Below are 12587 nucleotides of genomic sequence, written 5' to 3' on the forward strand. Positions count from 1 at the left end.
GAGAAAGCGAGATAAGGAAGGTAGAAGGAGTAGAAGGGTATATCAATTCCCCCTGTTCCAACTTAACTCTTTCCAGACCTCACGCACAGAAATTGGCTCCTGGAAAACTCAGGAGAGAAGTGTCTCTATTTTAAAGGTCAACAGTCAAAATCATGTTTTTCATGAAATTGGATGATATTTGGATGAAACCAAATCAATGTATGAAGACCAACTTATGAAAAATGACTGTTGCTTCTACATTGATAAAGTTACTTGTCCCCTCTCCAATGTCAAACACTTGGAAGACAGGAGGTGGGATTATTAAGGGGTGACATCACCCAATCTGTCATTTTATTAATACACCAATGGTAACATGATATTATCTTAGCTAATTTAAATATGTACCGCCTTGTAACCAACATTGGAAAATGCATGTTTCCGGAGGGGCGTGGTTTATATAACTAGATAGCTACTCTACTGGTGCCACAATTTGACTGTAGGGTGTCAGCAATTATAATAGAAAGTTTACACTATTCATCTATGGCAAAGATACTGTACTTATGTCTCCACTTTTATCTCTATCTGGTGTTAACAAGTTACTGGCTAGCTAGGTCTTCAGGCAGCATGGAACAAAAGGCGCGGAAGGGTCGCTCAAAACTCTGATGCAGTTGTCATGTCAACACATCCGTCAGTGCTGCTGTGAACCACATCACAAGAGACAGGAAAAACGGGAGCTGTATAAAAAATATGCAATTTCAACGTTGTTTGAGTTGCTTTGTGTTTCACCAAATTTGCTTGAGATGATTTTATTGGAACACTGCTCACTGCATTCAAGTTTCTTGGCCATAGGCCAAACAGCTGTCAGTCAAGGCGAGCTCATGAATATATGCACCCCGCCCAGTCAGCATGTCTCTTCAAACATTTTGGTAGTCAGCAATGAGAAAACATTTATTTTTCTTTCTTTTTTTAGCATTTCTACCCCCCAAGTCTCACACTATATAAGCTGTTGGAAAAGTAGGCCATCTAACGTTTGACTTCAGCAAATAAAGTGTATGAAAAAATTAGCAGAAATGATGTGCTAGCAGCAACTAAGCTTTTTGTTTTTCTTTTATGATTGGGTTGGAGGTCAGAGTTGGTGGGTCGGTGGTAAGAATTGCATCTGTGTTGGAAAATAGCTGGACTAGATAGTGTCACTGTCAACCCCTCTCTCTACTCAATATCTCTCTTTCAACAACTTCTCTCTCCCTCCAGTAGTCAGTCTCTGTGATCTCTCTGTCTTTCCTTTTGTCCTCCTGAACCCTAATCCTGACCTTCTGTTGACTTCCTGTTCCACTTCCTCCTTCCGGTCCCTGTCAGACGCCACTGTTGGTTGTTGTCCGTGGTGCTGCGGGGAGTCAGGGTCACAGGTTGTGATACGCTCTGAGCCATGAGCCCCCTATCTGTTTTGTTTACTTCCTGCGTCCAGCTCCTCCTTTCCTGATCTGATCCTGGTATATCAGTATTGCTATAACTATAACACGTGATGGGATTTGTGCTGGTTTTAACAGCTCTGTGCTGCTAAAGGTTCACAATACAACTGTTGTATGATGAGTAGACTTGCCTAACATGCTGACTACACCGGCCACGCACATGCGTGAGTCCATGTGCGCTATCGCACGCATGTTAATCTTGTCTATCCACACTAGATACGATCATCACACACAGGTTAAAATATAAAAACCAACTGTGAAACAACTATATTCATTTGGGGACATGTCAAACACACATGAAACATTCGTGGACATTTAGCTATCTTGCTATTGCTAGCTAATTTGTCCTGGGAGATTAACATTGGGTTGTTATTTTACAAGTGGCGTGTATTCATGGATGCCAAGGGAAGCTAAGCTTCCCCAAATATAAAAAAATATGTATACACTACCGGTCAAAAGTTTTAGAACACCTACTCAGTCAAGGGTTGTTCTTTATTTTTACTATTTTCTACATTGTAGAATAATAGTGAAGACATCAAAACTATGAAATAACACATATGGAATCATGTAGTAACCAAAAAAGTGTTAAACAAATATGTTATATTTGAGATTCTTCAAATAGCCACCCTTTACCTTGATGACAGCTTTGCACACTCTTGGCATTCTCTCAACCAGCTTCATGAGGTAGTTACCTGGAATGAAAAAAAAACTTGAATGAGTGTTCTAAAACTTTTGACCGGTGGTGTTTATATACACTGCTCAAAAAAATAAAGGGAACACTTAAACAACACAATGTAACTCCAAGTCAATCACACTTCTGTGAAATCAAACTGTCCACTTAGGAAGCAACACTGATTGACAATAAATTTCACATGCTGTTGTGCAAATGGAATAGACAAAAGGTGGAAATTATAGGCAGTTAGCAAGCCACCCCCAAAAAAGGAGTGATTCTGCAGGTGGTGACCACAGACCACTTCTCAGTTCCTATGCTTCCTGGCTGATGTTTTGGTCACTTTTGAATGCTGGCGGTGCTCTCACTCTAGTGGTAGCATGAGACGGAGTCTACAACCCACACAAGTGGCTCAGGTAGTGCAGTTCAACCAGGATGGCACATCAATGCGAGCCGTGGCAAAAAGGTTTGCTGTGTCTGTCAGCGTAGTGTCCAGAGCATGAAGGCGCTACCAGGAGACAGGCCAGTACATCCGGAGACGTGGAGGAGGCCGTAGGAGGGTAACAACCCAGCAGCAGGACCGCTACCTCCGCCTTTGTGCAAGGAGGTGCACTGCCAGAGCCCTGCAAAATGACCTCCAGCAGGCCACAAATGTGCATGTGTCTGCTCAAACGGTCAGAAACAGACTCCATGAGGGTGGTATGAGGGCCCGACGTCCACAGGTGGGGGTTGTGCTTACAGCCCAACACTGTGCAGGACGTTTGGCATTTGCCAGAGAACACCAAGATTGGCAAATTCGCCAGTGGCGCCCTGTGCTCTTCACAGATGAAAGCAGGTTCACACTGAGCACATGAGCACATGTGACAGACGTGACAGAGTCTGGAGACGCCGTGGAGAACGTTCTGCTGCCTGCAACATCCTCCAGCATGACCGGTTTGGCGATGGGTCAGTCATGGTGTGGGGTGGCATTTCTTTGTGGGGCCACACAGCCCTCCATGTTTTCGCCAGAGGTAGCCTGACTGCCAATAGGTACCGAGATGAGATCCTCAGACCCCTTGTGAGACCATATGCTGACACAAGCACATTTGTAGCCTGCTGGAGGTCATTTTGCAGGGCTCTGGCATTGCTCCTCCTTGCACAAAGGCGGAGGTAGCGGTCCTGCTGCTGGGTTGTTGCCCTCCTACGGCCTCCTCCACGTCTCCTGATGTACTGGCCTGTCTCCTGGTAGCGCCTCCATGCTCTGGACACTACGCTGACAGACACAGCAAACCTTTTTGCCACGGCTCGCATTGATGTGCCATCCTGGATGAACTGCACTACCTGAGCCACTTGTGTGGGTTGTAGACTCCGTCTCATGCTACCACTAGAGTGAGAGCACCACCAGCATTCAAAAGTGACCAAAACATCAGCCAGGAAGCATAGGAACTGAGAAGTGGTCTGTGGTCACCACTTGCAGAATCACTTCTTTTTTGGGGGTGGCTTGCTAACTGCCTATAATTTCCACCTTTTGTCTATTCCATTTGCACAACAGCATGTGAAATTTATTGTCAATCAGTGTTGCTTCCTAAGTGGACAGTTTGATTTCACAGAAGTGTGATTGACTTGGAGTTACATTGTGTTGTTTAAGTGTTCCCTTTATTTTTTTGATTAGTGTATAATAATAATAATTTGTCTTTAGTCTCTGTGTTTTCATAATTTTCCGTCAATTTGCAAGTGGCTGAATTTCACCAGAAAATTCATCCGAGCAAGGGAAACAGGGCCTCTCTTTCTCAGTATGTGTAGCCCATGTATCTGATGCTACCTGGACCAAAATAGTATGACATGTTGCTACCGTAGCATTTGATTGATTGATGCCAACAAGCATTTGAGCAGTTCAATTCCCCTCAAGGGGGGCCAATTTGGATTTGGCTCCACACCAATCAAATGACATCCTAAGCGAAATGTCATTTTCAGAAAAACTTGTGTGTTTCTGGTATGCTTGTGTTGATGTCCTGCAGTAGCTAGCTTGCTACATCGGCCCTTTCCAAAGCCATGGAAGGAGATGGGGATTTTGACCTGTGGTTTTGACTTAATTCTCTGTACAGGCCAATGATTATGACGGTGATTCTGATATAACAATAAAATGTACTGAAACATGTCCTCCATCTATTGAAAAGTACAGAGGGATATTGGAAAACAATATCACAACTAGCCAATGGCCTTTCTGATGAATCAGATGCACTTCTAAGCATACTGGCAAATGTTGACCGCTGGCAACGAAGTAAAATGGCTGAAAAAAAAGTTGCCACTGTTGTTCTCAACCGGTGTGTGACACTATCCCCAAAACATGAACAATTAGTCTGGGGTAGGCTGAAAGGAAAAGGGCCCTTTTCCATTGACAGTCCTGTTATTGTAGAGCCCACAACGTACCGTGGAGCACAGAGGAGTTTGTTAGTGGGTCGTACTGTATGCCCACTCTGGCGTGACAAATGGATCCCAATGAAGGTGGTTAATCTCCAAGATTGCCCGGTTACACTGAAGCACAATGCAAAACTGGCAGATGTACAGTATACTCCTGTATAGCATTAGAAGACCTGGAGTTAAACAGCAGCTGCTGTGGACAATGTTATGATGAACAATATGTCGCACAGAAAATCATTGGAACCACAACTGAACAGAACGCACATATCCTGATGTGTTGAAAGAAATGCATCTGACTTTTTTTATTTGATTTATTTCACCTTTATTTAACCAGGTAGGCTAGTTGAGAACAAGTTCTCATTTACAATTGTGACCTGGCCAAGATAAAGCTAAGCAGTTCAACACATACAACAACATTTACGTCATTTCGCTGACGCTCTTATCCAGAGCGACTTACATTTAACCTTTTTTTTATTTTTTTATTTAACTAGGCAAGTCAGTTAAGAACAAACTCTTATTTTCAATGACGGCCTAGGAACAGTGGGTTAACTGCCTTGTTCAGGGGCAGAACGACAGATTTGTACCTTGTCAGCTCGGGGATTTGAACTTGCAGCCTTTCGGTTACTAGCCCAACGCTCTAACCACTAGGCTACCCTGCCGCCCACTCTCTACAACAGAGTTACACATGAAGTAAAACGAACATACAGTCAATAATACAATAGAAAAATAAGACATTGCCTCCTGGAAGTATCAGATGAATGGAAAAACAAGATGGCAGACTTGGTTATGAAATATCACAGCATATTTTCCGGAGGGAAACTAGAATAGAGCGAAGCAAGAGACTTGTGCATAAAAATAAGACTGAACGATGAGAGGCCTTTCAGACTTCCTTGCCACAGAGTGCCACCATGTGACTTCCAAAAACTGAAACAAACCTTGGAGGAAATGGAAGAATGTGACATCCTCAGGAAATCGAATAGTGAGTGGGCATCCCCTCTTGTTCTTGTCTGGAAACCAAATGGTGAACTCAGAATCTGTACATATTTCTGATGCCTCAATGCGAGAACTGAGAAGGATGCTTATCCCCTACCGAATCAAGCCGATGCACTGCCGTCATTAGGCGTAAACTGCCTTTTCAGCACAATGGATCTGACATCTGGATTTTACAATATTCCCATACAGGAAGAGGATCATAAATATACAGTTGTTACCACACCAGTTGGCCTTTTCGAATATAACAGAATGGCTCAGGGCCTCTGCAACAGCCCAGTTATGTTTGCCAGGATGATGATGTCAATCTTTGGAGACCAGAACTATCTCTCCCTTTTGTGCTATCTAGATGATTTACTAGTCTTTCTTAAAAGTCAACAAGAAGCACTGGAACAGTTGGAGCTGGTTTTCAGTAGACTCTCAAACAACAATTTGAAGCTTGCCCCAAATAAGTGGCACTTCCTTCTGCGTTTTATGAAATTCTTGGGCCATGTGACATCTCAAAAAGGGATCCAGACTGACGAGGGGAAAGGGATGGCCATCAGTGAGATGACATCCTCATGGAGAAAGATGAAACCCGTGGACTGAAGAGGGTCCAGTCATTTCTCAGAATGATGAACTATTACGCCCACTTTATCAAAGCCACTGTACTGTTTAACAGCGGGACAGAAAAGCAAACAGAAATATAAAAATAGCCAGACTCAGAGTAGGCCATCCCACAGGCTGACACCTGAAGTTAAAAGCAGCTGTGATGAACGCAGTAGTTTTAGCGCACCCAGACTTTAGTAAACCCTTCATACTTTGTCTAATGCTTCAATTGACAACCTAGGCGCTGTTCTGAGCCAGGTTCCAGAGGTCGAGAGTAAAAGTGGACCCATTGTGTTTGCTAGTAAATCCCTCAACAAATCCCAAGCAAGATATCCAGCCCATCGTCTAGAGTTTCTTGTGTGAAAAATGTTGTCACTGACTAAATGATGCCCAGTTTACTGGCCTGACAGATAATAACCCATTCACATACTGACAAAGCCTAAACTTGATGCCTGTGAGCAGAGGTTGGTGGCGAAGCTAACTCCGTATGACTGATCTGAAATACATATCTGGGCCACAGAACATACCCGCCGACTTACTCAGCCGTGTACCGTTTGTCAGGGATGGTACCACTCAACATGTCACAGCAGAGAACGTGCAAGAGACGCTCCGGCTGTCTGTGAATTACCAAGGCCCACCAGACAGTGGCATGACAGGGTCCAATCAAGGTGTAGAGTCTGCTGAAGTCTCTGGTGATGAAGTGAAGGCACTCCTAGACAACAGCTTAGACCGACAGGGGATCATATCCATGTGCACTGTCCCTCTGATGCAGCTATCCCAACATCCGCTCCCCACTTTTTCACTAGGAGATCTCAAAGAGAAGCAGCAAGCAGATGAGACATTGCCTCGTGCTACCTATTATGTAGAAAGAAAACAGAGACCATCACATCGTGAAAGAGAACATGAAACAGTGGATGTGGAGAAACTTTTGAAACATTGGGAGAAGTTGGAAAACAAGGATGGAATACCGTACAGGAAATCAAAGGACAAAATCGGGAAGAAAAGATATCAGTTCATTATACCTTTTTCCCTGAAGGCGGATGTGTTGAAGGGAACACATGATGATGCTGCACACCAAGGCCAAGCAAGAACCTTACACCCCATCAGACAGAAGTTATTTTAGGTTGGTATGGATCAACAGGTGAAAGACTATGCTGTGTTGTGAGCAAGAAGACTTGAGGCAAGAGCTCCTCTTGAATCAATTAAGACAAGTGCACCACTAGAGTTGTTCTGCATCGATTTCTGGTTGGCTGAAGGAAAGGATGGATAGAGTATTGCAATTCTAATAGTAACAGACCATTTTACCAAAGCAGCTCACTCCTTCCCTTGTACAACTCAGACAGCAAAACAAGTTTCTCTGTATTTACAGTTTTAAACAACCAAGGGGACAACTTTGAAAGCAAGCTGATATCAGAGCTAATGGACTTGGCAGGAGTGAAGAAATCTCACACAACTTCATATCACCCAATGTGAAATGGGCAAACAAAAATATTTAATCACACTTTGGGGAATATGATTCAAGCCTTGCCTCCACGGACGAAAGAGAAATGGCCTCAGATGATACAAACTCTCACGTTTGCATGTAACTGTACCATAGATGAGACGACCGGGTTCGCCCTTTTTACTTAATGTTTGGGCGGACCCCACAGCTACCGGTTCTGAGAGACGTGACTGTTTTTGGTTACAGTGAATTTGTAGACTCCTTTCAAAGAGATCTTCAGAAGGCAGTGCGTGTCACACAGAAGAACACATCAAAGGCACAGACGAAGAAGGCAAGAGAATATGACAAGAAGGTGAGAGGATGCACCCTGGAGGTTGGTGACAAAGTTCTGTTAGCCAACAAGAAAGAAAGGAGCAAACGGAAATTGGCAGATGTGTGGGAATCTACCATCTATGTCATCAGCTGAAGAAACCCAGATATGCACATCTACAGAGTAGTCAACACTTCCACAGACAAGAGCAAGGTTGTACACCGCAACTTCTTCCTGTGAACTTTCTTCCGATTGGAGAGCCTGAAGAGGATACAACTGTTCCCTATAGGAGATGCTGAAAGTGAGCAGAAATCTAGAAGAAGTGACTCCGGTCACATGGAGCATTTCGAATTTCCGAAGAATAGTGACAGTCCCAGAAGGAGACCATTCCCACTCTGAGGATGATAGCTTGCAACCCTTTGCTGATGAGATAGAAACGCTTTCCAAGAGCAGTATAAGGGTCAGTGACTTTGCCCCAAGTGATCATGTTCAAACAAGCAAATTGCCCACCCGGAATTGTACCAGGGTCAGTCAAATTGGCTCAAGTGAGCAGGCCCAAATCAGCAGACTATCTGCTTAAAAGACAGTGTTAAGGACAAGTCCCACAATACAGTCGATTCACAAAGCTCTACGAATCCTTTAGGGAAGGGTAGTGTGCCACGTACAGGGTACAGAATGGTTGTTAGACTAGTAAAGAGACTCGTTGAAGCCATGAAAATGCTTGTTAGAGGCTTACATGTCAAAGACCATAGCAACACTCTTAAATGTCCTATTGAAAGTCAAGGATATCCGTGATGTGGAGTATTTAGTTGCCTATGTGTATTCAGTGTTGAGTCCACGTGACACTTTAGATTATGGAAAGAAAGGGTGACGGTGATGTGTAAAAGACACGTTATTACTTTGTACAATGTTTTCTACAGTCCTATGGATGGCTAAGGTTTACCCTTCAGGTATTTCTTTAACAGGTTTAAAGTGCCCGCCCTAGTAATGTGTCTTTAAGGTTTGTATGGGTTGATGGAATTCTACAGGAGTGAGTGTGACAAAGTCAAAATGTAGAGTTTCCATCAACCTTGCTCGCGCTGCGTGCAATGTAGATATCAAAGAACGCCTCAGTTCGCGGGAGAGTAGTGGGTGAAACCATTCACTTCAGGAACAGGGGTGATAAAAATAAAGTTTCCTTTCATTATGTGTTGCTGAATTCATAAGAATATTTGCTGCCATTGTATTAAGGTTGGCAATACGAGAGGTCTTCAGACGTACATTTTTTTTATTATTTTCCTTGAAAGAAAAACTAGTGGGTTCTCCCCTATTTGGAAAGTTTGTATGCCTGCTCTTCAGTCTGAGAGAGATATTCTGAGAGCAGTGAAAGTGTGGCTGTGACCGTCCTGTCAATGCCTGTCATCACTGTTTGATATCTTTTACTGCAATAAAAACCAAGTCAACCTGAAGTGTGGGTGTCCGTGTGCCTTTCTTCTGCGTGGCTATATGAAGTTGGTTACATGTACTGTATATATATTATATATACTATGTAGATTTTTTTACTGGACTGATGGCCTGCATCTGATGGTCAGCCTTCCCTCTGCTGAGAAAAGACTGTTCCAGCTAATGGCGAAACTCAAGTCGCACTGAACTATTTCTTCCTCATGCAACAAATTAATATTGTTACTCCTACGACCAGAGAAAGTGGAATATTCCTTGATATTAAAAAAATACACAAGCCGCTAACAATAACAATGCAAGTTTATCGGAACACTTCGCAATACTCATTCATTGCAGCTGCAGTGCTGGTGGCTTATAAAGCTTATATGGCTTATAAAGGTGCTGAATAACAACTTAAACATGAACTTACACATAAAAACAGAAGCCTTTTACTGTATTCGTAATCTCACAGTATCAATTTTTCTGGGCATTTGAGGCTTCTTTTTACAATCTATAGATTGAGGAAACTGCAGACACGGTGATCTGAGCTATCTGGTTGGCCAGAGGTAGGTGGACTTCATTTGCTCCCTGGGCCTGCCGGGTAGCCGGTGTTGTACCTTCAGACACATAAAATTATTCAAAATGGGAACAATTTGCCTTCCCGGCGCTATGGCTGCTGAATCAAGTGCACCTACTTCAAACAGAATGAAACAAATAAAAAATAGGAACGCAAGGCTTTATCATAGTTTTTTTACAGAAATGTTTGGTGATTGACTAGGAATACCTTGGAGATCGACCAGCCGATCGTGATGGAAATGTTGGTGACCACTGTTGGAGGTGAATAACCTCATAATATTTTACGCCTACAATTAGGCTACATCAACAAAATAGTGTGGTGACTGACAGAACTTTCAGTTTATTAAGGCCAGGCACTACATCTTAATAGTGTCCAGTGGTGGCATGCACAGCAACAGGGAGCCAGGGAGACATGCAGTTAACCAAATCCCCTACTTTAATCTTGAAATATAACTGTGACTTTATTCTTAAATTATTTACTTTATTCTCAAAATGTAATTTGGAGTTTATTGCTGCTTTATTCTTAAAATGTTGCCACTTTATTCTCTAATTATTTTTCATTTTTTAAAGTACTATTGTGCAAAAATATCAAATAAATCCAAGTACCACCACACTTCGCAATTTATTTCCCTCTTTACTTGGCCTTAATACTACTCTATCGGTTTGTGTAGATTGTTGGCAAAAAAAGACAATTACTGATTGAAACAATGATTGAATAACAGTTTTGGACGAGATGGGTCCCGTTATGTCTGACGGTTTTGATTGAAGATCTGATAACATTCAGTGTCAAAAATATTAAAAAGAAATAGAAAATCAGAAAGGGGGAACATACTTTTTCACGACACTGTGTGTGTACATTTATTTTGCAATGCTCTCGCTCACAATGTGGCCGGTGTAGTTTCTATGTAAGGCTTTAGCTCGGTAGGCTAATGCACACACTTAGTCATAATTAGGGTTGCACAATTCTGGACACTTTTCCAAAATTCCCAGGTTTAAAAAAATTCCAGTTGGAAGATTCCCGGAATCAGAAAGAAATACGCAGGAAATCTGGAATCATACAACCAGGATTTTTTGAAAACCTGGGTATTTTGGGAAAATTGCTGGAATTTTGCAACCCTAGTCAGGATTCATGCAGTAGACCAAACTTCTATGAGTCACAGAAAAGTTTATGCTGATGCCTGGTGGAACAGAGCAGTGACAGAAGTGACTGCTTGTAACATTCTGTGACTTCCTCTCTCCCAGGTTGTCATCGTGTAACAAGTTGTTAGGTTCTAATTTTTCAGAGTAAATAACTCACAGACACTAGAGAAGCTTAACCAAGTTTAATTCTTCCCAAAGGGTCGTTACAGCTGTAATTCTGCCAAAAACATGTTCTCACCACTACAAGTATATATACTCCACTTTAGACACCCCTCCTTCTCTCCAATCCTTACATCTTATGGTTCGACAGGAAGGGAGTAACAGGATAATAAACCTTTATTTCTCCCTTCAGGGCATCTGACCTGACCTCCTGACCTCCTGACCTCCTGACCTCAACCCCTCCTTCGCCTAATCCCCAGATGTCCTCTCGTATCACCTATCGCACTCCCGTGACTCTCTCCTGTCCACCCAGCACATTCCACAGCCTCTCTGTCTCTCTACAGATCTCAACCCTTTATATACTCTGCGTCTGATCCTTCATGTCTTTAATATCTCAATATTCAAAGTTTACCCTGAATCCAACAATGTTAAATTGTCTCCCTGTATTATTCAATGGGAGAATCTCAATTTGTTTTGCTCTCCTCCGTCCTCTCCTCTCCACTTTGAAACAGGTCAAAGGTAATCGAGGAGCAGAGGCGAGAAGAGGAAACAAATACGCTTGTATGAAATGAGACCCTCCTTCTCCATCAGGCAAAGGATGTTTAAAGGGGTGGAATCCCACAATAAATGTGTAAAGTGATAAAAACTAATTTAGCAAGATATTTTAATGCTAAAAGGACAAGACGCATATCATTTTAAAATGTGTGTATGCTTTTCTCCTTCAAGAAAACAACAGCTGATTCAAAGAGGGTGTGGCGGATATAATGACCGTGGACACCGTGACGATAATCTTGTGCATCCTCTGCCGAAGTAGATAATCGAGGAGGGGAGCAGACTCCTTTGTTTGCCTACTAACGAATTGACACTGCCTGACCACTCAACCACTTTTCACTTTCTGGGTCACGGAGGAGAGGAGGACTGAGGAGTCACGGAGAGGACAAACTTTTCCCCAATTGAGAATCTCCCTATGACTTCCTACTTTTTGTGATGTTACATGTTAAAGTGTCCCCCTGTAATATTCTGTATCCTCCTCTCTCTTAGGTCTCCTTCTTCCTGTTCATAGTTTTTGTGGTGTAACATGTATTTTTTTATTTTTTTTATTTTTATTTTTTTGGGGGTGGTGGATCAGCTTAATATTGCGGAAAGAATGTTGCTTCCAATGTAATTGTCTGCATCATTTCCAATCCCCCATATTTTTGGGGGGTAAATATATATATCCATTCACGTATGCATACATATACACATATATACATACACATACCTGCATAGACATACATACTTTTTTAAAGAGTATACCTTTATTATTATTCCCCGCAAATCCCTTGTGGTGTAACATGTTAAAGTTTCCCTCTGTAACATCCTACGTCATCCTCTCTCCCGGATCTCATTCTTCCTGTTCACACTGTTTGTGGTGTAACATGTTAAAGTGTCCCCCTGTGATATCCT

General features: G+C 42.5%; 1 protein-coding gene across 9 annotated transcripts in view; it reads left to right on the plus strand.

Annotated features, from left to right (window-relative positions):
- The window catches only part of LOC129820106 (adenylate cyclase type 2-like), a 98177-nt gene that overhangs the window by 20523 nt on the left and 65067 nt on the right, over positions 1–12587 (plus strand). The gene's annotated exons all lie outside the window — the stretch shown is intronic.

Source organism: Salvelinus fontinalis, chromosome 22, assembly GCF_029448725.1.
Source record: "Salvelinus fontinalis isolate EN_2023a chromosome 22, ASM2944872v1, whole genome shotgun sequence".
In the NCBI taxonomy this organism is placed as follows: Eukaryota; Metazoa; Chordata; class Actinopteri; order Salmoniformes; family Salmonidae; genus Salvelinus; species Salvelinus fontinalis.